General features: G+C 47.3%; 1 protein-coding gene across 1 annotated transcript in view; it reads right to left on the bottom strand.

Annotated features, from left to right (window-relative positions):
• The window catches only part of DLG1 (discs large MAGUK scaffold protein 1), a 267,052-nt gene extending 241,764 nt beyond the window's left edge, over positions 1 to 25,288 (bottom strand). Inside the window, exons 1-2 of the mRNA XM_044670872.1 lie at positions 25,179 to 25,288; positions 10,296 to 10,462 (exon numbers count right to left, since the gene is read on the bottom strand). The gene's annotated coding sequence lies outside the window, so the exon portion shown is untranslated. The remainder of the gene's footprint in view (positions 1 to 10,295; positions 10,463 to 25,178) is intronic.
• Between the last annotated feature and the right edge of the window lie 6 nt (positions 25,289 to 25,294).

Below are 25,294 nucleotides of genomic sequence, written 5' to 3' on the forward strand. Positions count from 1 at the left end.
GAATGGGAAAGCAGGAAGTGGCTTGCTCTCTCTCTGAGCCAGACTCCATGGTGGTTGGGACAAGCTGTAACTGACCCTGGGAGACCTCAGAGCCAGTGGAGTTGTACACTGATTCCCTGGGATCCTGGAGAGCGGTGAAGGTTGGAAGCAGAAGACATCCTGCAAAACAACACTGAGTAGGGAAGTGGCCTGTGATCTGGTGGACAGCTTGCAGACTTCACTCCCTACCTGGCTACTTTGGATCATCGGCTCTGGAGGAGTTGGTTCCTGGCATCCTGTAACGTCTCTGGACTCTGCTGTGAGGATTCCCACTCCAGTCCTGCTATTCTCTGGGCTTAGATCTCAGATGAGAGTCGATAAGTCCCTCCCCTGACCCTGTGGTTTGCCCTTAGTCTGAAAGTGTGTAGAAACCCCTATTCCCATCCTTTACCATAGTTTCCTTAATTAAAATTGTTATAAACTCTTGCCATTTGCCTGCTAGCTTCCATAGGCCCCTTGCCTAGATGGTGCAAAGTGATAGTTAGGGCCTAACTGCCACTTCTGTTAACAGATACCTTCTTAGCAGTTAAACCCAGTCTCCCTACCTTGTTTGGTCCTGCCATCTGTCATTCTTGTCTCCCTCACACCCCACTGAGCCCACAAAATAATATTTTAGTATACCTCCTCTGGGTTTCCCCATTATAAGAGCAGATGGATGTGTGCCATGGTCAGGCCTGCATTTTAGGAAAACGACTTAAGACTACCAAGTGGAAGATGGATCAGAGAAGGGATCTCAATGACAAGGTACTTAACTTGGTCTAAGAAATGAGGGTCTAGGCCAGTGATGGTGAACCTTTTATAGACCGAGTGCCCAAACTACAACCCTCTTACTGCGTGTGAGCCCCGTCTTACCCCAGACAGGAGATGGAGGAAGCACTCCCATTGGGCTGCTGGGCAGAGGGGTGGGTCATGGGAGAAATGTCCTCAGGTGCACATAGAGGGTGAAGGGAGCACCCCCGGCATACTCCAGCAAGTGTGCCAAAGGTTCACCAACATGGACCTAGACTAAAGTGCTTTCTGGTCCATATGAGAGATGTGTGAGATGAGAGAAAGGACAAGCTCTGACAACAGACTGCATCTATGGGGTGAGAGCAAGTGAAGAGACAAAGATGACAGGCTGTGAAGTGAAGGGATTGGCGGGGGATGACTATAATGCCTCCAATATCAATGAGAGAGTTGGGAAGAAGGAACAGTGTAGCAAGAAAGACAACCAATTTGTCAGGGGAGAGGTTAGGGCTCCATATCCCAATGGGACTCACCTGCATTCATATGAATTTGATCCAATTCACAAACAGTGAGTCCTTAGATGACAAAAGCCTCAAGCATTAGGATTCAGATGCAGGTTTTCTGACTCCTAATCCCACTACAGCAAGGCCTCCTCCTAGGGAGACTGGTGAGGCCCTAATCATGCAAACTTTTCAGAAAGAACTTTCAAAGTCTATTTTACCAACCAGCTTTCAACATCAATTCTTACACAGCAATTTTTTTTGTTGTGTAAAATCTTAACAATTAAGTAGCTAATTGGCACAAAGCCCTCATGGAAGATTGTTTTCTTGACAGGGAAATGAAATGAAGCCTGACAGCCATTTCTCCAATGCTCTAGTACATTAGATTCAATCTTTTTTAGTTCAACTTAACAGTTCTAAAGCCTCAGTTTAGCATACATATACTTGCCATTTGGGGAAATGGCATAGGAGGTGGTTGAAAGAAAAGTAAATCCATCCCTTTCCCCTGTCTGTACTTGGGAATCTGAATGACATTTAGAATTGTTTTCCTTCTCACTTTCTAGTATATATAAAAAAAATCAGCTGGAATATTAACCTTACAATGTGGCGATCATGAGATTTTCAGTCCTTAGTCATGCTATTATGAAGGTCAGTCTATTCAATGATACTGGTGAGTCAGAAAGATTCAAACAAAAAGTCACTCTGAAAATAGAGCTGTAGTCCTTAAAAATTAAGCACAGCAACATGGGGATGGGTGGAAGAGGGGGCAGCAGAGAGAGAAGTATGCAGAAAACCCTATGGCAGGTGGTTTCAATTTAGCTACAGACTATGTCTAACTGAGAGCTGAAAAACAAACTCATGACAGCTAGGACAGAGCCTTAAAAACTCTAGAAAATGGAACTGAAATCAATTCCACTGACGTGCCAACACATGCATTCCCAAGTCAAGCATCATCTTTAGTGAGGACCTAGAAAACATCCTGAAAGCTCGCTATTGTGCTCTAGATAGAGGCCTAGCTAAAAGGAAATCGCTGGATTCGGGGTGGGGAAGACAAGCCTTCTGGTTTTATTGGCCTTAACCATTTTGGCCTCAATGCCAACGTGTCTCCAAATTTTCTTATTTCCTCTCCCAGTTCAGTTCTACACAGTTCTTCACTAACCACCAACTTACCTGTATTCATTGAGGGCAATTGTGCCAACCAAAAAGAAACGTAAGGCATATAACAACTTAGAAAAATACACATTAACATCTATGTCTGGTTGTATTTTTATTCATTTTTCAATTAGATTTTAATCTGGGTCAGGCCATACTAGGAGCGTTGAGTGTCAGAGATTGGCACCTCGGACCTAGACCATTCCAGCTGGGTTGGGTTTGCTTCCTTTCTCTAAGAAAAGCCCCAGAGCAGGGAGATCCCACTTCCCTGTGAGGTTGAAGGCCATCCAGAGTTCCTTCATTGTCCAGGCCAGGCCTCCTACCTTTTCAGCAGCCTCCCCTATTGTTTCTGGTTCCCTCTCAGAGAACAGCATAACCCTCCAGGTTAACGCTAAGTCCCATCTTCACTTGCCATGTTCCAGGGAGAGAGTGGAAGCTCCCTGTGGGCAAGGGCTGTTCTGTGTCTCTCTCTCTGGATCTGGTGTCAGACGCCTAGTAGGTCCTTAAGAATCACTTGCTGGCTGACTGAATATTGAATCCCCAGCCCCCCACCTTGCATTTCCTAGCTCTTATTTCTTCTTCCCATTGGCCTAACAAAAATCCTCACCTCCCCAACCCTCCTCGTGTCTGGTCTCTCCCTTCAGAGCCTCCAGTCTCCTCCCTATCTTTGATGCCTGCCTCTCCCCCACGCTCCCTAACAGAATAGGTTTCCCCATCAAGCCCCTTCTACTCCCCAGTCAGTGTCCTCTTCCTCCTCCTTGAAGCATGCGAGATACTCCCTTTCTAGATACACTCTCATCCCTCTGATGAATCTCTCAGGACACATTTACTCAGTGCCTCCTGGGTGCTTACTGAGTGCTGGTGGCCCCTGTTACCCTAGACTACCCCTACTGCCTTATTTCCTTTTGAACCAATCCTTTTCTTACCCTCCTACCTGGGCCTCTCCCTGATCCCTTAAGACAGACGGCAAGGTCTGGTTTGACCTGACGTGAGACCTTTAGAGGGTGCCACAATACACAGAATGCCAGGCCTGGTTGCAGGAAGACATCAGATGAAATCTAGTCTCAGATACTTCCTAACCGTGTGACGCTGGACAAATTCTCCATCTCTCAGCCTCCTCAACAGTAAATTGGGAATAATAGCATCCGCCTCCCAAGATGGTTGTGAGGACCCAATGAGATCTTATTTGTTAAGGGCACAGAGCCCGAGGACGCATAGTAGATGCTTAACAAATGCTTGTTTCCTTCTTTTTGAAAGCATAGGATTGAATTCAACAGATAAAATGCCACGTCTTGAACGTGGGCACCAAAAAACCCAAAATTCCTAAGAGGGAAAAAGAAACGTTTAGACAGAAGCTGTTCTAAAAAAGATCTGATGATTCAAGAGAACCACAAGGTCAGGGACTTCCACAGAGGGATAGGATGGGTGGCCAAAAACATTCCCGTAACTCTGGGTAGCAGAGCTCCTCTAAACACAGAAGAACACAGAACCCGGAGAATGCAGCAGGAAGGCCAGGGGAAGGCATGGGCTCAGAGAACACAACAAGCTGTGGAGTGGAAGGACTGCCAGGCAGAGAAGAGACTCCACTGAGTCTGTTAAGCCCCCAAAGTCAAAGTTATCAAGAAACCAAGCTAGGCCCAACATCAGGAGAAATTTCCTAAACTCTCCCTAATCCCAGGCAGTTCCCAGAACAGACCAGGCACCCATTTGGCAGGATTGGGACATGAGAAAGGAAAGTCTTCTCAAGTACTGACTGGCCTGGATGACCACCCAAATCCTGTCCAACGATAAAACCGTGTGATTCTGTCATCTCCAGGTCTCCAAAGCCCCTCCATCTGAGGCTGTCCCAAAGGAAGCCTAAAATCAGATTCCTAAGCCTCCTTCAGATTTCCCCTCGGCTGTTGTCTGCCAGCTAGTGATTGCATGAGAATGATCACAGTAATTGCTGACCGGCAGAGAATGCTTCCCTTGGAAGCACAGGATTTCGGAAGGCATCTCTTCTCCCGCATCCGTCTCAATGTGACAAGCAGCAGGTGCCAGGAAAGAGCAGGACAAAGATCCAAGTGCAACAGGGCCTGTTCTCAAGGGACCACAAAGACAAAGAAGTACAAAATCCACAAAATACAGTTGGAAGAGGAGGCGGTGCTGCCACTGACCCTGACGCCCTGGAGACTCAGCACACCCAGGCAGGCTTCTACCTGCCGTGTAAACGATGCTCTCGGCATTCCACTTCAGATTACTCCAGGCATTCAGCAAGGTCTCCCCCAAACTGAAGGAACATTTTCACCCGTTCCTCCTAATTCTTTCCCATTGAAGACCTGGAGAACCACCCCATAGGTGGCAAGAGACAGAATGATGAGTTGTGACTGGCAGCAGCAAGGTAGCTCAGGGGACAGAGCATTAGACTCAGAGTCAGCGACACTCACTAAAACCGGGTGACCCTAGGTGAGTCACTTCACCTGTTTGCCTTAGTCCACTGGAGAAGAAAATGGCATCAGCCAGATTCAAGACTCTACTAATTGACATCCCTGGACCTTGCGCATCACCGCCAGAGACCGAGGAGCCCTGCCTGGTAAACGGGAAGGCTGCCCTTCTAATGCTCACTTCAAGTGCCTCAGGAAGATCTGAATGAATGAAAAAAGACCTGGAATGGGGAACAAGTGAATACAGGAAGGCCAATTAGAAAGCGACCGCCAGGGTCCCAGCAAGAGGGGACGAGTGCCTGAACTAGGAGGGCAGCCAGACAGATGCAAAGAAGGTTCCCCTCAGACACCAGACTCCAGCCTATAAGAAGACAATACTGAGGCTCCTTTCCAGTCAGCAGCCCCTCAGGAAGACAAACATCATTCCATGTAGATCAGACTTCTCCTTCCAGGAGAAGAGGAAAAAGGGCAGTCCACCGTGTCCCCAGCCTGCCTCTGGGCCTGGTGGAAAGGGAGTGACACCAAGCCTGCAGCCCTTGTTCTGGGTTGTCTGTCCTTGTTTTCTGAGAGGATCAGTGACGTCACATGAGCAAACTGGGGTGCAGTGAGGCAGAGTTCTCCAAAGCTGTCGGCCTCGCTCTCTCTTCCAGACTCATCCAAGTCCGGTAGCCAGACAAAAGTCCAGATGACTGGCGATGCCCACGATGCAGAGGATGGCCTTGGTGTCTTCCTTGTCTCACAGACTCTAAGTGCTCCACAGCACCCGCTTCAGGCCCCTTCGTGGGGGCTTTCATCTGCCTATTCCACTAGGGAAGTCTTCACACGCTTGGGATAAACATGCCTCGTACTGACACTTGAGGCCTCAACCTGGTTAGCCCGCCTACCAAGACGCTTTTACCAGGATTGACCACTGTACATGCTACAGCTTCCTGGAGCCACAAGTGAGAGCGGAGAAGCAGGTGGACAAGTCCTCAGCCCAGAGGTGTATTATGATGAAAATTCTCTGGAGACTGCAGGTTAATTATAACTACTTATTAGGAAAGGTTAGCAAGAGGGAGGAATCACATGATCACCAGGCAGAGCCTAATTCATCTCAGTTCGTCCGTCAAAAGCAGCTGCCACCAGCAAGAATCTCCAGCCCTGTGCGCCCAGAGTTTAACGCTCCCCGAAAAGGAAAGAGCGACAAGTGCCCAGCAAGTGAGAGAGCCCCAAGTCCCGAAAGAAGAGCCCACCCTTCCTCTGCCCCTTTTCTCAGAAAGCCATTTTTTGCCACTGGTTGGACAAACTTAACCTCAGGCAGGGTTCGAGGGTCGTCTTTCAGATACTGGCAGGGACTTGAGCCAGCCCCTTCTGGGAGGCCAAGTAGCCACAAAGTGCCCAGTCAAAGGGTGGGGCTGACACCAACCAAAAATGGGTTTGGGAATCCATGTGATCCCATTCTATCTCCCTGATCACTGGCTGCTTCTCTCCTGGCTACAGACATATCCAGGTCTCCCTCCCTCCATCCGTCTGTCCATCCATCCCTCGCAGTGGCTATCATCCCATATCTCCCCTTGGCCTTTGGTGACCAAACTCCTTGACAAGGCCATCTAAAGCAGTGGCTTCCATTTCCTTTCCGTTCACTGTCTTCCAACCTTATCAATCTCTCAAAGCCATCAGTGATGACTAACTGTCCAACCCAATGGCCTTTTCTCAATCCTCATCGTCTCTGCAGCCCTGGGCACTGGCCTCTTCTCCTTGACACTCTCTTTTCTCTAGTTTTGGGGGCATCGTTCTCTCCTCATTCTCCTCCAATCTATTCTCTTTTATCTCCTTTGATGGACTTTCGTCTCTGTCCCAGGTCCTTTTCTCTTCTTCTTCTCCCTCTGTGCTGCTTCATCTGGAAAGCCCAGCATCCCCAGTGGATTCAATTCTCATCTCATGCTCATGATTCTCAAATCTCCTTCTCCACCTTACTTCCAACTATCCATCAGACACCCGAAACTCAATATGTCCAAAACTCGTCTCATTTCTTCCCCCTCTTCCCAATTTCCCTGTCACTGTAAGAGAGGGTCACCATCCTTCCTCTTCACTGCCTCGTCCTCCACATGCATTGTGTTGGCCAAAATCTGTTTCTCTCCTGACCCTGCCATATCCATCCTAAGGGAGGCTTTGTCACCTCCCACCTAGACTACGCTGTCGCAGCCTGCTGGCTGATCCGAGTCTAACCCATCCGGCGTGATTCTCCTCCTATTTCAGGCCAGCCTCCACTTACCCAGTCTGACCACGTCAGGGCCCGAGTCAGTCAGCTCCGGCGGCTCCCTGTCACCTCCAAGAACATAAATCAAATCCTCCTGTTTGGCTTTGAAAGCCCTTCCTGCCCTAACCACAGACATGCATGCTGTGCCCCAACCTTCTTATATATCCTCAGGACTTCCTTCAGTCCCACCTTCTATAGTGAGTCTCTTACAATCACCCTTCAGTGTAGTGCCTTCTCTTGGCTGATTATTTCCAGCTGATCCTGTCCAGGGTTTGTCTGCACATCATCCCCCCATTAGGCTAGGGGTGCTTTGAGAGGAGGGACTGTCTTCGGCCTTTCTTTGTATCACCAGTCCTTGGCACAGTGCCTGACACCCCAGAGCCTCCAGGAGCAAAGGCAAAACCCTCCTTTTGGTACTCAAACCCTTCCTAACCTGGCCCACGACTGCCTTTCCAGGCTCCTCACACCTGACCTCCCCACCAGGTACTCTCTGACCCACATCGGCGGCCTCCCAGCTGCTCCCCCCACAAGATACTGTAAGTCTGAGCATTTCTCTGGCCACCCTCACAACGGCAAAGTTCTCCCTTCTCCGCTCTACCTTCTGACCTCCTTGGTTTCCTTTAGGTCCCAACCAAACTGCCACGTTCTATAGGAAGCCTTCATCAGCCCCCCTCAGTCCAGTGCCCTCCCTTTGCTCATGACTTCCACTGAAGGTAGCAGATTCAAGCAGACTTTTGAATTTCGCTTATTTATTTTTCTTGCTTTTTTTTTTTTAATGAGGCGGGGGAAGAGGGGGGCCACGCAACATGGCCAGTATGGAAAAGGTTTGCATGATTTCCCATGTGTAATTAAGATCAAATGACACATGTAAAACCCAGCGGAACTGCTCGCTGGCTATGGGAGGGGATGGGAGGAGGGGAGGGAAAGATCATGAATCATGGAACCATGCCAAGAGTCTAAATTAGTTAAATAAAATTTTTTCAAATTAAAAAAAAAGATCACATTGCTTGCCTTCTCAATGGGTGGGGGAGGGAGAACAACTGGAACTCACCATTTTTTAAAAAAATGAATGTTAAAATGAAGGCTAATTCCCTCTTGATCCTGTTTATCTCTTGCTTTGTATACATCTGTTCGCATGCTGACTATCCCATTAGATTTGAGGACAGGGATGGTCTTTTGCCTTTTCTTGTATCCCCAGCACTTGGCCCACTGCCTGGTAAGCAGTGGGTGCTTAATAAATGATTACTGACTGCTCTGAGAGCTTCATCAATGTTTATTGACTACTAGTGGCCTCTGCTCTGGCTAGACACAACCACCAGAAGTGAGGACAGAGAGTATCTAGTGATACTCTGAATGATTAATGAAAGGATTCTCCAGTCTAACGTGGCTGGCAAGTGCACATCCATCTTTTCTGGAGGATCTAGAAAGGGGTAACCTCCAGAGGAGCCCAAGCCACTTCTGAAAGGCCCTCACTGTTAGGGCATATTTCCTGACACTAACATACAACTTCCTTCCATGGATCCTTCTTGGGCATTCTGTGTGTCCCACCAGAACAAGTCCAGGCCTCCTGAACCCTTGAGAGGCCCTCAGACCTCTGGCGACGGCTATCATGCTCTCATCTCTGTGAGTCTTCTCTTTTTCAGGCCAAAGAGTCCCTACAATGGGATTTCATAGCCTTTGAACATGCTAGTTGCCACTTTCAGAAATGAACCTCCAATTCTAGAGATGGTCTGACTAGGGCTAGAACCCAGAGGGTCTCGAACCTCTATTTCTTAAAGTCCAAGATCAGAGTCAGTTTGGGGCCGATTCCCTGTCGCTAGTCCATTCGATCCCCAGGTAGCCTTTGTATAAACTGCTGTCTAAACATGCCTCTCCCGGCTTGGGCTTCTGGTTCTCTCCCAAGCCTGGAATACTCTCCCTCTCCTCCTCTGAGACTTCCATGGGAGCCTTTTCCCAGTCTCTATCCACTGCGTCTGGCCACTCCAAACTGCATGGCGCCACATCCATTAGAATGGAAGCTCCTGAGAGAGAGGGACTATTTTTGCCTTTATATGTCCAGCACTTGCTAAAGTACACTTGTATGTACTTGGCACACAGCAGGTGCTTAATAAATGCTTACTGAACTGACTAAAGATATCAATGGAAAAAATTGTCTCCAGGGGTAGAAAATAAAGAGAAATTAGCTCATTGTTAAGAACCCTGCCCCTGCCTCCACCCCCCAAAAAATTTCAGCTGTCCAAAAATGAAACAGGCTCAGGAGGAGCCTACTAAGGAGGAGGAGGAGGAGACTCTCACTTGGGCTGTGAAGGAGCTCTCTGTATGGACTTGGAAGAGATCCTTTCCACTGTAAGATCCTGCAGATGCTCTTCTCCTTCCTCGTATACCTACTGCCGCCTGACCGGACAGCAAACCAAAGCCCCAAAAGAAAATCGGATTTTGTTGATCATCATAGTGAATGGTGTGGGGGTCACTTGGAACACTCACAAAAACAGGCTTCTCAACAGAAGCACATCCAAACCAGCATGCTCTTAGAGCCAATTGCCCTTTTTGTGGCTCCAGTTCAAATCAGAATATTTGGAATAAACTTTTCTTAAAAGCTTGAAAATATGAAACTGAGGCCAAATGCTACCATTTGGGAGCTAATATACATTTCTCGTTCTTTTTTTTTCTTTAAGAGTTTTATTTCAGGGGGTAGCTGGATGGCTCAGTAGATGGAGAGCCAGGCCCAGAGACAAGAGGTCCTGGGTTCAAATCTGGCTTCAGACACTTCCCAGATGTGTGACCCTGGGCAAGTCACTTAACCCCCACTGCCTAAACCTTACCACTCTTCTGCCTTAGAGCCAATACCCAGTATTGATTCTACAATGGAAGATAAGGGGTTTTATTTTTTTAAAAAAATTTTTAAGAGTTTTATTTCATTTGGATATCTCCTCCATCTAACCAGCCCATCTCCCTGACCAGCTCACCATTAAGGTCAACTTAAAATTATTTCTCTCCCCTAAAAATGATCTGAGTTCTAGCTTCACTTTCCCATCACCTCTCAATGAAATAAAAGGGTCACACAGAGAATTATTCTGAAAACTTCAAATCTGTAAATGGCTCAGCTCTGAAGTACGTGGAAAAAACCCCTTTTATAACAAACCTTCCAAATTAAGTAGCCTTGGCAAAATGGACAAAAAGCAACAACAACAGAACCCACTTTAAAACAAATCTTACCTCTACACTGGGGCTAAGGCTGCTGGGTAGTGTGTCTGTAGTCACAGTCGTACTTGGAAGGCTGGAAAATTCCCAAGTATTCACAGGCCGTACTGGTTCAGACTGCTTTGAATGATCAATACATTTGGGGTTATCCAATAAGGTCACTTCATAAAATTCTTGAATGTCTAGAAACAGGAAAAGACAAGAAGATGAGCTACATAATAACCGATCATTAAAGGAGATTATTTCTTATCTGTTTAGCTTAAGTAATACCCCAGTATAGCACACAAACAAAGAAAAAGCTTCACTCTAAGAGTGACAAATAGCCTCTCTAGCCTTCTGTGCAAATCAAAGGGCCTCATCAGGTCCTTCACTATCTCATCGAAGCACACAGGTGCCTCCTTTGAGACAGTTGAAGGCCCAGGCTTGTGTGGGCAAGGAACCAATGCACTAAGAAGCAGGGCCAAGCCAAATACAAAGTGACCCCAGTCTTTCTCAGCTCCCTTCCCTTCTGCACAAGAGAGCAGGAGCTAAAAACTACCATTTTCTGAACCCCTAAAACTTCAAACACAGCTGGAAGCCCCCTAAATGGGAGGTCCCAGACCAACGCCCAGAGACAAACCTGCTCAGTCTCTTGCCAAACCTTAGCCCTAGACTACTCTCCCCACATGCTTCCTCTGCTCCAACAACTCAGCTTCTCAGGACTGTGCTGGCTAGGAAAACTCTTAAAGATAGTCAGCTTCATGCAGCGAAGCAATCCATTTCCTTCTCCCTAATTGATTCTTGATCTCACTCTACCAGAAAGCTATCCTAAACACTCTCTTCCTCCCCAGGCCCTCAGACTAGGCCTCTGCCTTTTATTTCCTGAGAAAACTGTGGTGACTTAACAGAAGCTCCCTCCTCTCCCCTTCTCTCCATCTCCAACCCCCTGACATCATGTCTTACTCCAGACTCTGCCAAAGAGGGGGCAGCCTCCTTGCTGGGGTCCACTTCTTTCTAGGTGTGTGTGACCCCACCGTCCTCCAGAAAAATGCCAACCACCTCATATTCCCCCTTTCTCACTCTCTCTCTCTCCTGCTATCTCCAATCCTTATTATGTCCGGACACGTCCATCTCCCTCATCCTTACTTAAAACTCCTCCTTCACTAGACTCTACTGCCCCTGAGTCTAAATCTTTTCCCTTGAAACAAATGCCTATTTCCTTTCTTCCTCATACAGTAAATAACTAATTATGTTACAAATATATATTTTCCTGTTATAAGTACATGCATGATTAAAGCATTATAGGTTTGTTTCCACAGCAATCCAAAACCTATTCCAAACATGCACATGACCTTGGGATTTCAGTGTCCCTGCAGAAGTTATCTTATCCTCTGACCACTTCTAGACCCAACATGTTCTTGCAGTTTCACAACCTGTCATCAAATTGTTTCCAAACAAGCACAAAACAGACAGACAGCCCCAAACGGAAGCCTTATTCTCATCAGTATTCTGCACCAAAGTGGCTCCTTTTCAAGGCTGGGCTATAGCGTGTGAGCATTAACAGCTCAGAAATCAACAAACACTACAAATCAAGTAACTGCTTAGACAAATCACCGAGAAAACGTCAGTAATAAAGATTAAGCCAAAGGTGGGTCAATGCTCCTTTGTCTGTTTTAGTTACCCTGTCATCAATCGTACCTCATTAGCTGTGTGATCCAGATGTTCAGAACATCTGTATTCTTGCAGCACAACTATCAGACTGCTGGAAATCCATGACTGCTAAGCACCTTGGACTAGTCACAGACCAGCACAATTACCCTCAAGAAATAAACCTTCTATGCCTATCACTCAATCAATCAGTCAACTGATAAGCATTTATTTAAATACCTAATAAGTGCCAGACACTATGTTAAAAAGAGAATCTCTGCCCTTAAGGAGCTTCCAGTCTGATGGGGGAGACAACAAAATACACAAAGGATAAATAATAAGGACAAATAAATAAATAATGAATAAATGCATGAATGAAAGAATGAATAAAAGGCAATAATAAGAGGGAAGATACTAGAATTAGGAGGGATTAGGAAAGGCTTCCAGTAAAAGGTGAGATTTTAGTTAGGACTTAAAGGGAATCAGGAAGGAGAGCATTTCAGGCCTGAAGGGCAGCCAGAGAAAATGCCCACAGCCTATGTCACTGGATCAAACTTGAAAGATAGAAGACTAGAAAGGCAGAAGGGAAGCCAGGTTGCAAAGGACTTTCAATGCCAGACAGAGAATTTCATATTTGATCTTTGAGGCAATAGGGGGCCACTGGAATTTACTGAATAAAGAGGTGGCATAATCAGGGCTGCCTTTGGAAAATCACTAACAGCTAAATGGAGGATGGACTGGAGCAGGAGGAGAGACTTCAGGCAACGAGACCCACCAGCAGCTACCCCAATAGCCTCCAAAGAGGACAGCACCAGAGGAAATAAGGGGACCTATTGAAGAGATGCTGCAGAGGCGAAATCAATAGGCCTTGGCAACATGTTGAATGTGAGGGATGTCAAGATGGCAGAATAGGAGCAGAGAAAGCTTGAACCACTCAAATCCTCTGACCAACCTCAAAATAACACTCCAAAACAAAACAAACACCAGAGTGACAGAACCAACAAGGGGACAGAGCAAAGCAACTTTGCTGCAGAAAACAACTTGAAAAGTAGGCAGAGAAGATCTGGTTCCCTGGGGTGAGTGGGGAGAGCAAAGCCCCACACCAAGCAATACCAGCACAGGCCAACAACAAGCACCCCCACCCCACATATGATTCCAGATTCTAGGTTCTGAACCTGGGCCCGAGCCAATATCAAGCCCCTAAAACCCTGTCTAAGGCAACATCAGTGCAACTACACGCACACTCCTTTAAAGTTCCAAGCCTGCAGTGAAGGCTCAAGCCCTTGCACAAGGCAGTCAGCAGTGTGCCTGGCTGGTAAAGACCCAGAGAGAGGATCTAACACCCTGCTCAAGACTAAACTGAGGTCTCAAGCCCCAGCTTAAGATAGACAGCAGGGCACACAGTGGAAGCAAGACCAAGGGGAGCTGCAGTGAGGACTGTCTAAGTCTAGAGAGAAGTCTAGAGCCTCTACCCAAGCTCAAGACAAGGTTATAAGTCCCTAGGCAAGGCAGTGTGTGACCTGATCAAGCCCACAGTGAGGCCCCCAAAAGCCCCTGCCCAAGCCCAAGGCTAGACCCTGAGCCCCAGGACAGCTCACAGTGCTGAAATCTGCAAGTCATCAGCATTCCCAGGAGATGATTGAATCAGTAGTAGGAGGTGGTTTTCAGAGCTCACAGGTCATCATGGCACCTTGGAAGTACTGAAACTTGCAGAAATCCAGAAACAGAGCTAAAGGTAGCAGCAAGGAAAAACCGACTTTTAAGAGAGTGCCCCCTCTACACCCTGAGATAAAAGTAAAAATCGAGGAAAAAGGCTGTGAGAATAAGCAAACATCCAAAAAACCATCTAACCCTAGAAAACTTTTATGGAGACAAAGAAAAGCAAGACAGACGCAGAAGGGGGCAGTGAAAGCAAACAACTACATGCAAAACTCCCAAGAAAAATATGAATTGGTCTCAGGCTCTGCAATAGGATTTCAAAAATCAATAAGAGAAGCAGAGGAAAAATGGGCAAGAAAAAGGAAAGCAATGCAAGAAGAAAATAAGCTTAAAGACCAGACTTGGCCAAATGGGAAAAGAGGGACAAAGGCTCATAGAAGAAAATCAGGCCTTAAAATTTTGAATTGGGCAACTAGAAGCTAATGAGGGAGGGAGGAAGGGAAGAAGGAAGGAAAGGAGAAGGGAGGGACGGGAAGGAAGGACTTCAAAAGAAAGAAAAAAACAGAAGAAAACAAGAAATATTTCACTGAAAAAAATAACCTGACCTGGAAAACAGATCCAGGAGAGTCAATTTAAGAATTATTGGATTACCCAAAAGTCATGAGGGAAAAAAAAAAAACCTAGCATCACAGATTGCAAGCTTGAGGGTCTAGAAGAACAGTGATGGCCAAAGGTAATTGGGAAGTTTGGAAAGGGGTGAGAGAGACAAATGATACATAAGGAGTTTAAGATGTCTATTGGACATCCAGTTTGAAATGTAAGGCTGGAGGTGGGCAGGGAGATTGGAGCAGGAAAGGCAGAGCTGAGAACCATCAGCACAGAGAGTACACTGAATCCATGGGAGCTGATGAGATCACCAAGGGAAGTAGTATAGAGAAAGGAGAAATGGGTAAGCCCAGAACAGGGCCTTGGGAAACACTGTTAGTTAAAAGGCATAACCTGAATGACAATCTGGCAAAGGAGCCTGAGGAAAAGCAGGTATAGGTAAGGTAAGTAGGAGAGACAGGCAAGAGTAGTGTCAGAGAAACCTAGAGGAGAGAGAAGACAGTATCGGGAGTGATCAAGAAGAATAAGAATGAGGGCAAAGAAAAGACCATTGGTTTGGACAAGTAAGGGATCACTAGTAAAAAGAGTAGTCTGGGTTGAGCAATGAGGCGGAAGCCAAATTGTAGAGTGAAGAGAGAGGGCAGGAAGTGCAGCCACCTTTCAATTGTACTAGAGATGGTCTCCATCAACGAAAAGGCAGGAGAGCTGAGTGGGACAAAGAGTTACTGGGGACAGATGGACCAAGTGAAGTCTGTTAACTACTGTCACTGAAGCTTTAAGGCTGTTTATATTTGGCAACACTAGAAAGCAGTTCAGTGAAGTTTCTGTGAAGAATGGACTTGGGTCAATTGTAGAGAGAAGTAGAAGCTGCATCTTACAAGGGTTGGTTTAGATAAAAATTACTTAAAACGAGATAATACTTAAGTACATTTATGATACAAGATAGCGCTTGTCACTAGCCAGCGGAAAAGTACGTATTTTCTAGCTCTTCATTTTTATCATTTGGTCAGTTAGGTGGCCATTCTTCCAGGGTCCACGTACACCAGAAACAGAAGCGTCTAGCTCAAGGAAAATATTCTGAGGTCAGTCTACTGTTCAAAGCAAAGCTACTCGGAGGGATACACACTTGCAATTATACTGGTACAATACTGTTATGTAATTATAGAATACAACATGTAGAAATCCTTCTGTTTTCATTTTTGAGATTATCACAGCCCCAAAATGTGTTCATGAGGGAGCTCGCAATTCTCATTCCAAACAGAAACCAAGTCAAAACCCTTTGAAAGGTCACAATTCCAAAACAAGACATAAAACGTCTGAGACGCCTATATTACAGCAGGCGAATCTAATAAAAAATATATTCAATTTGGTTCTTCGTTTCTTGGCGATATTAAACATCCCCAACCGTGCTGTGTAATTTTTGAGAAATTCTTGCAAACAGAAGCTTAAAGCCTTGTCTTTCGTCTGGACAAAAGCTACACTGATTGTCTTAAAGTAGTAAAAAGAGTTACTTGAAGCTCACCTCTATTTGTTCATTTCTGTGAACGAGAAAGCAGAAGAACCCCTGAACTTTCACATTCAATAAGCCGGCAAATGATAAAAAATCCACTTTGCCATGAGCCAAAGCAATCGTAAGTATACGTTTGCAGACAACTGTGAAGAGGTCGTCTTTTCAGGCCCGTGGTGTCCGACCGCATGTTGAAGGAGTCGTGACAGAGTCCCAAAAAACACTCTTTTCCCCCTGCAATCTGAGAAGTCACCTGAAGAACACGACTCACAATATGAAATGTATTTGTAAGCCATCGCCAGCAGTGAAGTGGGGAAGCCATTTTTAACCTAATTAATTCCTACTCTGAAAGTAACCAAATCAATTGGTTTGGAATCTACCAGTGTGGAATTTGTAAAGGGAAAAAAATCAATGCCTGGAAAACATGGCGCCGTCGTTCAGATTAAAGAAAAACCCAGTGATACTAGAGCGGCCACAAACAGATCCGGGAGGCCAAGAGGGCTCCGAACTGAGAAGTCGGTTTGGGGATGCCATTGAAATGGTGAACTCTGGGAAATCAGGACTCCAAGTCTCAAATGGTGCCTATTTGACGCAGAGCTGCCAAGTGAGAAGGGGAGACCAGGCACTAACGAGGTGGCTCTCCCACGGCAGAGCTATTACTCATCTATTTGGTTCTTTCTCAAACTGACCCTCTTCTTTGCCCAGTACATGACACAGCCACAAAGATTAGCATACTTACAAACGTCTCTTCAAAAACCAACAAATTCTACCCCACTGGCCGTGGGGAGGTGCACAACTCAGTCAATGTCCAAAAGTCCATTAGACAAATTCAAATTGAGGAACTACTTGATCGAGAACAGTGCTGAATGCTTTGTGCCATTTTGTTAGTTTGGATCATGCTGCCAGAAAATGTTTTGAGTGATCTAAAATTTCTAAAAGTGACTTTCAATGATCACATTCCATCCTGACACTTCCAATAAACTCAGACGGACTTGATACGTCTTTTCATTTGCATGTCGGTCCATTTGATATCTTTTATGCCTCTGGCTGATGAACTGACAAGTGAAAAAGGAAATGTAATTGGCATATCGATGGCTTTTGAACTATGAAAGTAATCCAGAACAGAGAGCCTTATAAATTTAGGGCTAAAAATAAAAAACAACTTTAATGAGAGCATGTGAAATTCTATCATTTTCTAGCACATATCTGTGTGAGTAAGCATTTTCACTTTGATTTTAAATTAAAATTCAGAACATAAAACTCAATGGGAAAACAGATTTAAGACTGTCGGGAGGGAGCAACTAGGTGGTTCAGAGGATGAAAAGCCAGGCCTGGAGATGGGAAGTCCTGGATTCAAATGAAGCCTCAGATACTACCTAGCTGTGTGACCCTGGGTAAGTCATTTAACCCCCATTTTCCTGGCCCTTACTGCTATTCTGCCTTGGAACCATTATACATTATTGGTTCTAAGATGGAAGGTCCTTACCTTAAAAAAAAAAAAGAAAAAAGACTGACTGGTATTGAACCAAATATTTCAAACCTTTTTTCAAATACAAAAGTCCAACTCTGAGATGAAATTTACACATGACTGATGATTATTAAGAATGGCCGAGGGGGCAGCTGGGTAGCTCAGTGGAGTGAGAGTCAGGCCTAGAGACAGGAGGTCCTGGGTTCAAACCCGGCCTCAGCCACTTCCCAGTTGTGTGACCCTGGGCAAGTCCCTTGACCCCCATTGCCCACCCTTACCAACCTTCCACCTATGAGACAATACACCGAAATACAAGGGTTTAAAAAAAAAAAAAAAAGAATGGCCGAGGTCTTGCTAATTTACTTCTTTTTTTTTTTTTTAAACCCTTAACTTCTGTGTATTGGTTCCTTGGTGGAAGAGTGGTAAGGGTGGGCCATGGGGGTCAAGGGACTTGCCCAGGGTCACACAGCTGGGAAGTGGCTGAGGCCAGATTTGAACCTAGGACCTCCCGTCTCTAGGCTTAGCTCTCAATCCACTGAGCTACCCAGCTGCCCCCTAATTTACTTCTTTTAATTCTTACAGACTATCCCACATAAGATATTAGTCATTTGTCATAATTACATTGTATATTTTTCTATTTAGTTCTCATTATTGTAGGTAGAATAACATTTTACAACTAATAATAAAGTAATATAAATTTGATTTGGAACTTCTGGGACAAAAGTGATCATCGTAGTTATTGCAAATACTTAATGAATAAATCTAAAAGAGCATAGTGAGTACCAAATGAGATTATCCTGGAGGTGTCAAAACATTTATTTTTTGAAAGGGATTCACAAAAAAAAATTGTTGATCACGGACATAAAATGAGGTTCCTAGCCTGGGGGCCAGCCCGAGGCTTTTAAAAAAGTTTAACATTTGGCTAACTGTTTCAAAAGAGCTGACTTCTTTTCTAATCATATTATTTTCTGCATTTAAAAAGAGGATTCCATAAGTCCAGCCAAACTGCTTGCCCTGCTAAGCTCAGAAGTCATTTAGTCCAAACCCCTTCCACATTATTTTACAGATAGAAAAGCCAAGGCCTAGCAATTTTAAGGCTTTAAGTTCATACAGGGAGCCAAGCAGGATTTGAACCCAGGTCTCCCAACTCCAGAGCCAATGTTCTTTCTGCCATAACATGCTGCATCTAAAATGTGTGGAAGAGATTCTACATTTCCTCAGGGCTATTATGCTAGCTTCTCGGCTTTCAACTACTAGAGAGACTTCCAGGGCGGTGCCAGTTTGTGGGGGGGGAGGGGGTTTAACTCAATATTGAAGAGTTCCCAAGAGAGAAGACTCTCTGCTGGGGCAGCCTGGGCCAGGACAAAGACAACTGACCCCAGGATGTTCCCTGAGCACCACCCTCCCACCCCAGAGAGCAAAGCCACTTGAAGCCGAGTATAGGCCCCGCGGCTCCTTCTTACTCTAATCTAGCGGTAGTCCTGGCACACTTTGGAAGTCTCTGGAAGTCTGGGGCATAGAGGACTCAGTAATAAAGATAAACTCATCAGGAATGGCGAAGGAGAAGGCTAGTCAGGGGCATTACGGCATCTCCTGGGAGTCCAGGAAAGTTGGCAAACTTGCATTCACTTTACTTTGACTGTTTCTGAAAGCTCCCCAAATCACCCACCTCTGGGAAAGCCGATTTTGGAGACTTCCTGGAGAAGCAGCAGACCAAGGAGACCAGGTCAGCGCCCCCTACTCAGAGGGAGCAATCCCTGTCAGCCCAGAATCTTGGGCACCCCTGATGCCCTCCTGGTGTGAGAGATTCAGAACTAGGTTATCTGTAGAAATGTCTCCCTTCCCCCAGTTAGACAGTTCCCGGAGGGGAAGGGGACGGCTCATTTTTGTCTTTGTATCCCAAAGTTCCTAGCACAAAGCACGTGGTAGGTGCTGTCAATAAATTATTAAGATTCATCTAGAATTCTCTATGGCTAGCCTGCCCTGGGCAGACACCAGAACTTTTATTGATAAAGGAACTGGACAGATTAATTTCTGCAGCGATTTCTAAGGCCCACCTACACTGTTTCGTATCAAAAGGCAGGCCTTCCTGCTCCCTTCCATCTTCTCCAGCACACTGCCCCCATCAGCCTACTCTAGAATCTTCAGTCGCGCCTCTCTACAGTGCCCTTCCCCTACACTTACAAAAAGCTCCTCTTCCTCGTCCTCCAGGGCTTCTCCAGGGTCTGTTTCCCTTCTCCCTCTACACCAGGGGTCGGCCACCTTTTTGGCCATGAGAGCCCTAAACGCCACATTTTTTAAAATGTCATTTCGTGAGAGCCGTGCAGTGCTCGCAGTGCCGCTCCTGTAACAGTGCCTGGAAAAAAATGGACTTTATGGCTCCTGCAGAAAGAGCCAGATCTGGCTCGAGAGCCAGACGTTGCCGACCCCTGCTCTACACTATCTCACTGAGTCACTCCACCAGCCTTGTGGGTTCCTCTGAAGGCAATTCTTAGCTATCTCCAGCCGCACTCTCCTTCCCCAGTAGGGCATCAAGAAAGCCTCTAGGACAGATCAAAGTGGATGTTGCGTCCGCATCTCATTAGCTCTTGTGGCTGCTGCCAGAGCACACTGCTCACTGATCCTGACCCTACAGGCCACAAAAAACCCCTCCCTTGTCCAGAACAGTTCCCTTTACACTGATTCTTACTGAATTTATCTCACTAAAGACCTTTGGGATCCTGACTGGCTTGGCTAGGGCGAGCTTTCCCTGCAAACCTTAGGAGCCAGCCAGGCTTTTATCCAAGGAATTGATCAAAATGCTAAAGTGGCCCAGAGCCGTCCACTGAAGATCTCCTGCCACACTGAACCACAGGGAACAATTAACACCATGCTGGTTCCTGTCATCCAGACAGACCTGAATGCAGCCAACAAAATCCCCAGCTCTCCGAGAGCCTGAGAAACTTGAAGGAGAACCTTGGTAAAATCCAGGAAAACTCACTGCCCAGCTGAACACCCATTGCTGCAGGCTAAACATTCCTCCTTCCTTTACCCCCCAAGCCACGGGCTCCATACTACAGATGCCTTTATTGGGTGTATGATGCTGCCTTGGAGCCAAAGGCCCGGCTCCCTCCTGGCTGCAGGACCACCTGGCAGAGCTCTCCACTCAGGAACCTACGGGGCAGAGAGGTGGTATTTTGAGGTTCTGACAGCTCTAAGCACTTTGCCTTCCTCAGAAGTCGCCATTTCTACCCAAAAGGCTTTTGTATTCACAAACAGGTAAATATTCTGTTTATCCTGATGCCTACCAGATAACAAGACCCCATTTCAATCCTGAAGTAGCAACAAGTGCAGCGAAGAACTAGAAATTATAATAATGGTTTTGTTCAGTTGTTCAATTGTGTCTGACTCATCGTGATGCCATTTGAGGTTTTCTTGGCAGATACTAGAATGGTTGGCGATTTCATTCTCCACCTCATCTGACATCTGAGAGGAAACTGAGGCAAAATTAAGGGATTTGTCCAGTCACTCAGCTATTAAGTGCCTGAGGCCAGATTCGATTTAAGTTGGCCTGACTCCAGATTCTATCAATTGAGCCCCACAGATGTTCCCTCCCTCCCCAGTCACTTCCAACAGGATGAAGCCATTTTTCTCCCCACTCTGTTCTCTGGAAAACTTAATATTCCAGTGACCGACCTTAATAATTTGCCCATTTTTGATCAAGATAAGGCAAAAGTTAAACCAACTTCTATAATGTATCTTCTACCCATTTCCCAGTTTTATTGAGAACGTTTACTTTAACTCAAACCTGTTCCACAACACAACTTTCAGAAAAGTTTGGGCTATTTGGATTTTTTTTAAAAAGAAAGCTGTGTTTGTAAAGCAACAAAAATCATTTTTAATTTTGCTGCCTTAAACGTGTAAATTACAATCTATTGCTGAGACTCGAATCCCCCCAAAATTGAGATGCTTTATGTCTTTGCGTGTAGATTCTGTTCTGTTAAACCAACTACAAACATCCATCCCAGAACATTAAAGGTCTGTCTGTGTGACACTTGCCTAATCTCCTCTGAGTTTCTGACCCCGTCGACTCAGTTCTAATAAAGGGGATTCTGTGAGAGTCCACAAAGCCAAACTATTTCTCCGAGAAGCAGCAGACTCAATAGTTAGCAAATAAGATGGTTCAGGCCAATAAAAAACAAGACTAAAAGCAGGCAAGTCCCCCATTTATACAATCGCCTCCTCCAATTCCAGTCTGACGCACAATGCCCAGGTCTTTGGGACGTCTGCAGCAACAGGCACAGAAACACCAGAAAAATGAGCATCAGGAAGAATCTGACCGTCTCTGGCAAACCGGCAGGCTGAAAGGGCAAGCGAAGATTCCCACAATGGGTTTAGAAGAGCCACAAACCCGGATAGCCCAGATTTCAAAACTTCTTAACTTCGGGCTGTCCTGTGTGCTTCCATGGCGACACTTAAGAGCTCTCTGGGTGCTCCACCAAAAAGGTTGTTTTCTATGAATTAGGGTCTGTGCCAGTCAGTCAACTAACAACTATCAAATACCCACTATGTGTCAGACACTGAGCTGGGCACTGCGGATGCATAGAAAGGCCGTAGACAATCCCTGCTCTCAAGGAGCTCACAGTTAATGGGGAGTGGGCAGCTGGGGAGACAGCAAGCAACTATGCACAACCAAATTAAAGAGGAGAGAAGACACTAGAATTTGGGGGATAGGAGAAAGGCGGCCTGAGGGGAGGGTGAAGGGGAAGGGGGGAAGACCAGGAAGCCAAGAAGCCTGGAACTCTCCCTCCTCTGTTCTATTGACCTCCCTGGCTTCCTTCCAGGCCCAATGAAAATCTCTCCTTCCACAGGAAGCCTTCCACAGTGCCCACCCACTTTAAATTACATCCTATTTATTTTGTCTACAGCTTGCTTCCTATACATTCGTTTGCAGGTTCTCTCCCAGCCCACGAGAGGGCAAGGACTGTCTTCTGCCTCTTTTTGGAACCTCAGTGCTTAACACGGTGCCTGACATATAGCAGGCACTTCATAAATGTTTACTGAGGGAGGGACAGGATTCCAGGCTTGCCTCAGGAAAGGCAAGGAGACCAGTAACCCAGGATCGAAGAGTATGTAGGGGAGGAGAGGAGGGAGTAAGGGGCTAGAAGACTGGGAGGAGGAGAAACTAGATTAGAAAAGGCTCTGAACATAAAAGCATTTCGTGTTTGATCCTGGAAGGGCCTGAGAGGGTGTTGAAGAGTCTGGCTGTCCATAAACTATGCTCTGATATTTATGCTAAAAGACTAAACGGACATTTTCCCAATAAACATCCAGGACCCTCCAGTCCCTGAAGCATGTTAAAAGGACAAAGCAGTACCAAATACTGTGAAAACTCCAGGTCTCAGGCCATCCGTCCTCATCTCACAAATCCCTGAGGCACCACCTTTACAGACTTGGGCGACAGAGGCCAGGAAGGAGATGGCTCAATGATCCAGGCTTCTCCCTTCAGGCAAAGAATGGGATCCCCACACACACACTCAGAAGGAAAAAAAGGCAAAGCTTCTCTCCTTCTCTCACCTTTTAGAGGACACCTGCAAACCTGCAAGGCTACCAGGAAAGAAGGAGCAACGGGCAGAGGGCACTTCACAAGCCTGTGACGACTGTCCCTAAAGCTCAGAAGGAATAAGGAAAGTAGCTAATAAATGACAATAGCAGAACCAGGTGACTACTGCTGTAGGGGTGGGGGTGTCAGGGACGCTTTCCCCAGAGAAGACAAGATGTGGTTCCCAGCATCCCAAAGGCACAGACAGGAAATCAAGCCCCTCCGGTCTGTGCTCAAGTCCAGTCAGACTCCATCTGACCTCCAGACTTGGATTCTGTGCCTCTCCCAAAGGCTCCGATTACTTTCCACTCAGGCACTGTCAGGTGTCAAGTTCAAGGGATGCACAGCCCTGGGCGGCTCCAAAATCCGCAATGATCTGAGGCCAGGTGGCCAGAAAACAAGCAGACGTAGTCTTCAAAAGCAGAGGAAGCTCCCCCTTCCTGGGGTTCCCCAACTATTAGGGATGCTCAAGGCTGGCAGCCTCCAATGAGAGCTTCGGAAACACATGCTGGGCACCACAGCCACCAGGAGAAACTGTCCACACAAGATCAAAAAAATCACGTAAAGCCAATGCAAGACCCAAGAGGTGCTCCCTGGGCTGAATTTGGAGGGAGTGGAAGGCCATGTACCAACAACAGCAAGTTGGCTGACCTGACAGAAAGCCCATGAAGGGGGGCGGTACGGATTAATTGGGAAAAGGCAGACTCTCCGAGCTGAAAACAAAGGGCTTTAAAAAAGGCCTAACAGGGGGCAGCTGGGTAGCTCAGTAGATGGAGAGCCAGGCCTAGAGATGGGAGGTCCTAGGTTCAAGTCTGGCCTCAGACACCTCCCAGCTGTATGACCCTGGGCAAGTCACTTGACCCCCATTGCCCACCCTTACCGCTCTTCTGCCTTGGAGCCAATACTCAGTATTGACTCCAAGAAAGAAAGTGAGGGTTTAAAAAAAAGAAAAAGAAAAAAAAAGGCCCAACAGAGGAGTGTGTCCTTTATCCTAGAAACAATCAAAAGTCACTAAAGTTTCTTGAACAGGGAGCTGGCACTGCTATCGGGTCAGGACACAAGAGGCTAGGAAGTATCTAAGGCCACATTGGAACTCAGCCTCCCAACCAAACCCATCAGAAGCCCAAGGGCTAGTGGAGGTCCCACTGGGGAGGAGAAACTCGCCAAAAGACTAAACTGGGGGAGCCGAGACAGGTCCAAGATGACTCCTGGGTCAGGAAGAATAGGTGAGGGAGACAAGGATTCTGTTTGGGATCCTGGGGGGCATCTGCTACAAATGCAATTGGCCCCAGGGCCTGGGTAGAAGGAAGATCTGCTCAGGGATCACCAATGAACCAAGGGAGAGCCTGTAGAGAAAAGCCAGGCCAGAGACCCAGGGTCCAGCCAGGCACCAGCAAGGGGGTGGGAGGATAAGAGCCAGCAAAGGCTAAAGCCCAGTGGCAGCTGAAGTAAGTTTTACAGACGCTGAGGGAGGGCAGGGTGCTTGCTGTGGTCCAGCAAGGGAGAGCTGAAAAAGGCAGGCTCCGGGTCTGGGCACCGGAGGCCCCTGCACGGCATCACTTCAGGGGCTGCCACCCTTTGTGGCGCTGAGCGCAGGCATTCTTCCTCCTTCCCATCCTGCCACAACTATATTGTATCCCAGCGGTCCTGAAGCGCTCCCAGCCAGGCGGCCCAGTGGAGAGAGCCAGGCCTGGAGGCAAGAGCTGTGTGAGCCTGGCCAAGAGGCGTCTGCCTGGGAAACACTACACAGTATTGATGAGGAGGAGCGAAACAACACAGCCCCGGAAGTTTGGGAAAGGGGCCGGCCCTGAGGAAGCCAGTCCTAAGGCTGTGAGGTCCCTGCGCTCCTGGGGAGTCTCTGGAGAAGTGGAGGGAGCAGCCTCCCTGCCTCGGGGCGTCAGCGGACCTTCTAAGCCAAGAAGCAGTCATTGCCTAAGTCGCTACCTAAGATGGCCGGAGGGCAAAGGACTTGACCAAGGGCACCCTCCTGGACTCGAGGCCGGGAGCCACAGGTGTTCCCGGTTCTCCTTGTGCTGTGCGCAGAAGCAGAGAAGGGGGGGAGGGGGAAGGAGAGCCCCCACCCCAGGCAGCACCGCCCCAACGCAAGTCCTGCTCCTCCTCCCCGGTGGTTCCCACCCCCCCTTCCCTTCCTCCAAGTCCAGGAGCTACAAGTGTTCCTGGTCGTGGAAGCCTAGAAAAAGTCAGCGGGACGGAGTGGGGAAGGAAGGAGGGAGGGGAGGGAGGGGAGGGAGTCCGCCCCGCTGAGCCCCTCCCCTCGCAGCACCGCCCCCTTTCACCCTGAGGTCTCCCTTCTCCGGGTAGGGGAGCTACAGGTGTTCCGGGTCCTCGGTCCCGCGGGGAAAGAGAGGAGGAAAGGAGAGAAGGGCGCCCCAACCCCGCGCAGCACCGCCCCGGGTCCCGCCCCCTCCCCTACCCCCACCCAGGTCTCACCGAGGAGCGCGTGGAAGAGGCTGCTCTGGAAGATGCCGATGACGCGTTCCAGGGAGCCCCGCAGCGGGCGGTCGTGCGCGGGGCTCAGCTGCGCCCGGTATTCCTGCAGCAGCCGC

This window comes from Gracilinanus agilis, chromosome 3, assembly GCF_016433145.1.
Source record: "Gracilinanus agilis isolate LMUSP501 chromosome 3, AgileGrace, whole genome shotgun sequence".
NCBI lineage: Eukaryota > Metazoa > Chordata > Mammalia > Didelphimorphia > Didelphidae > Gracilinanus > Gracilinanus agilis.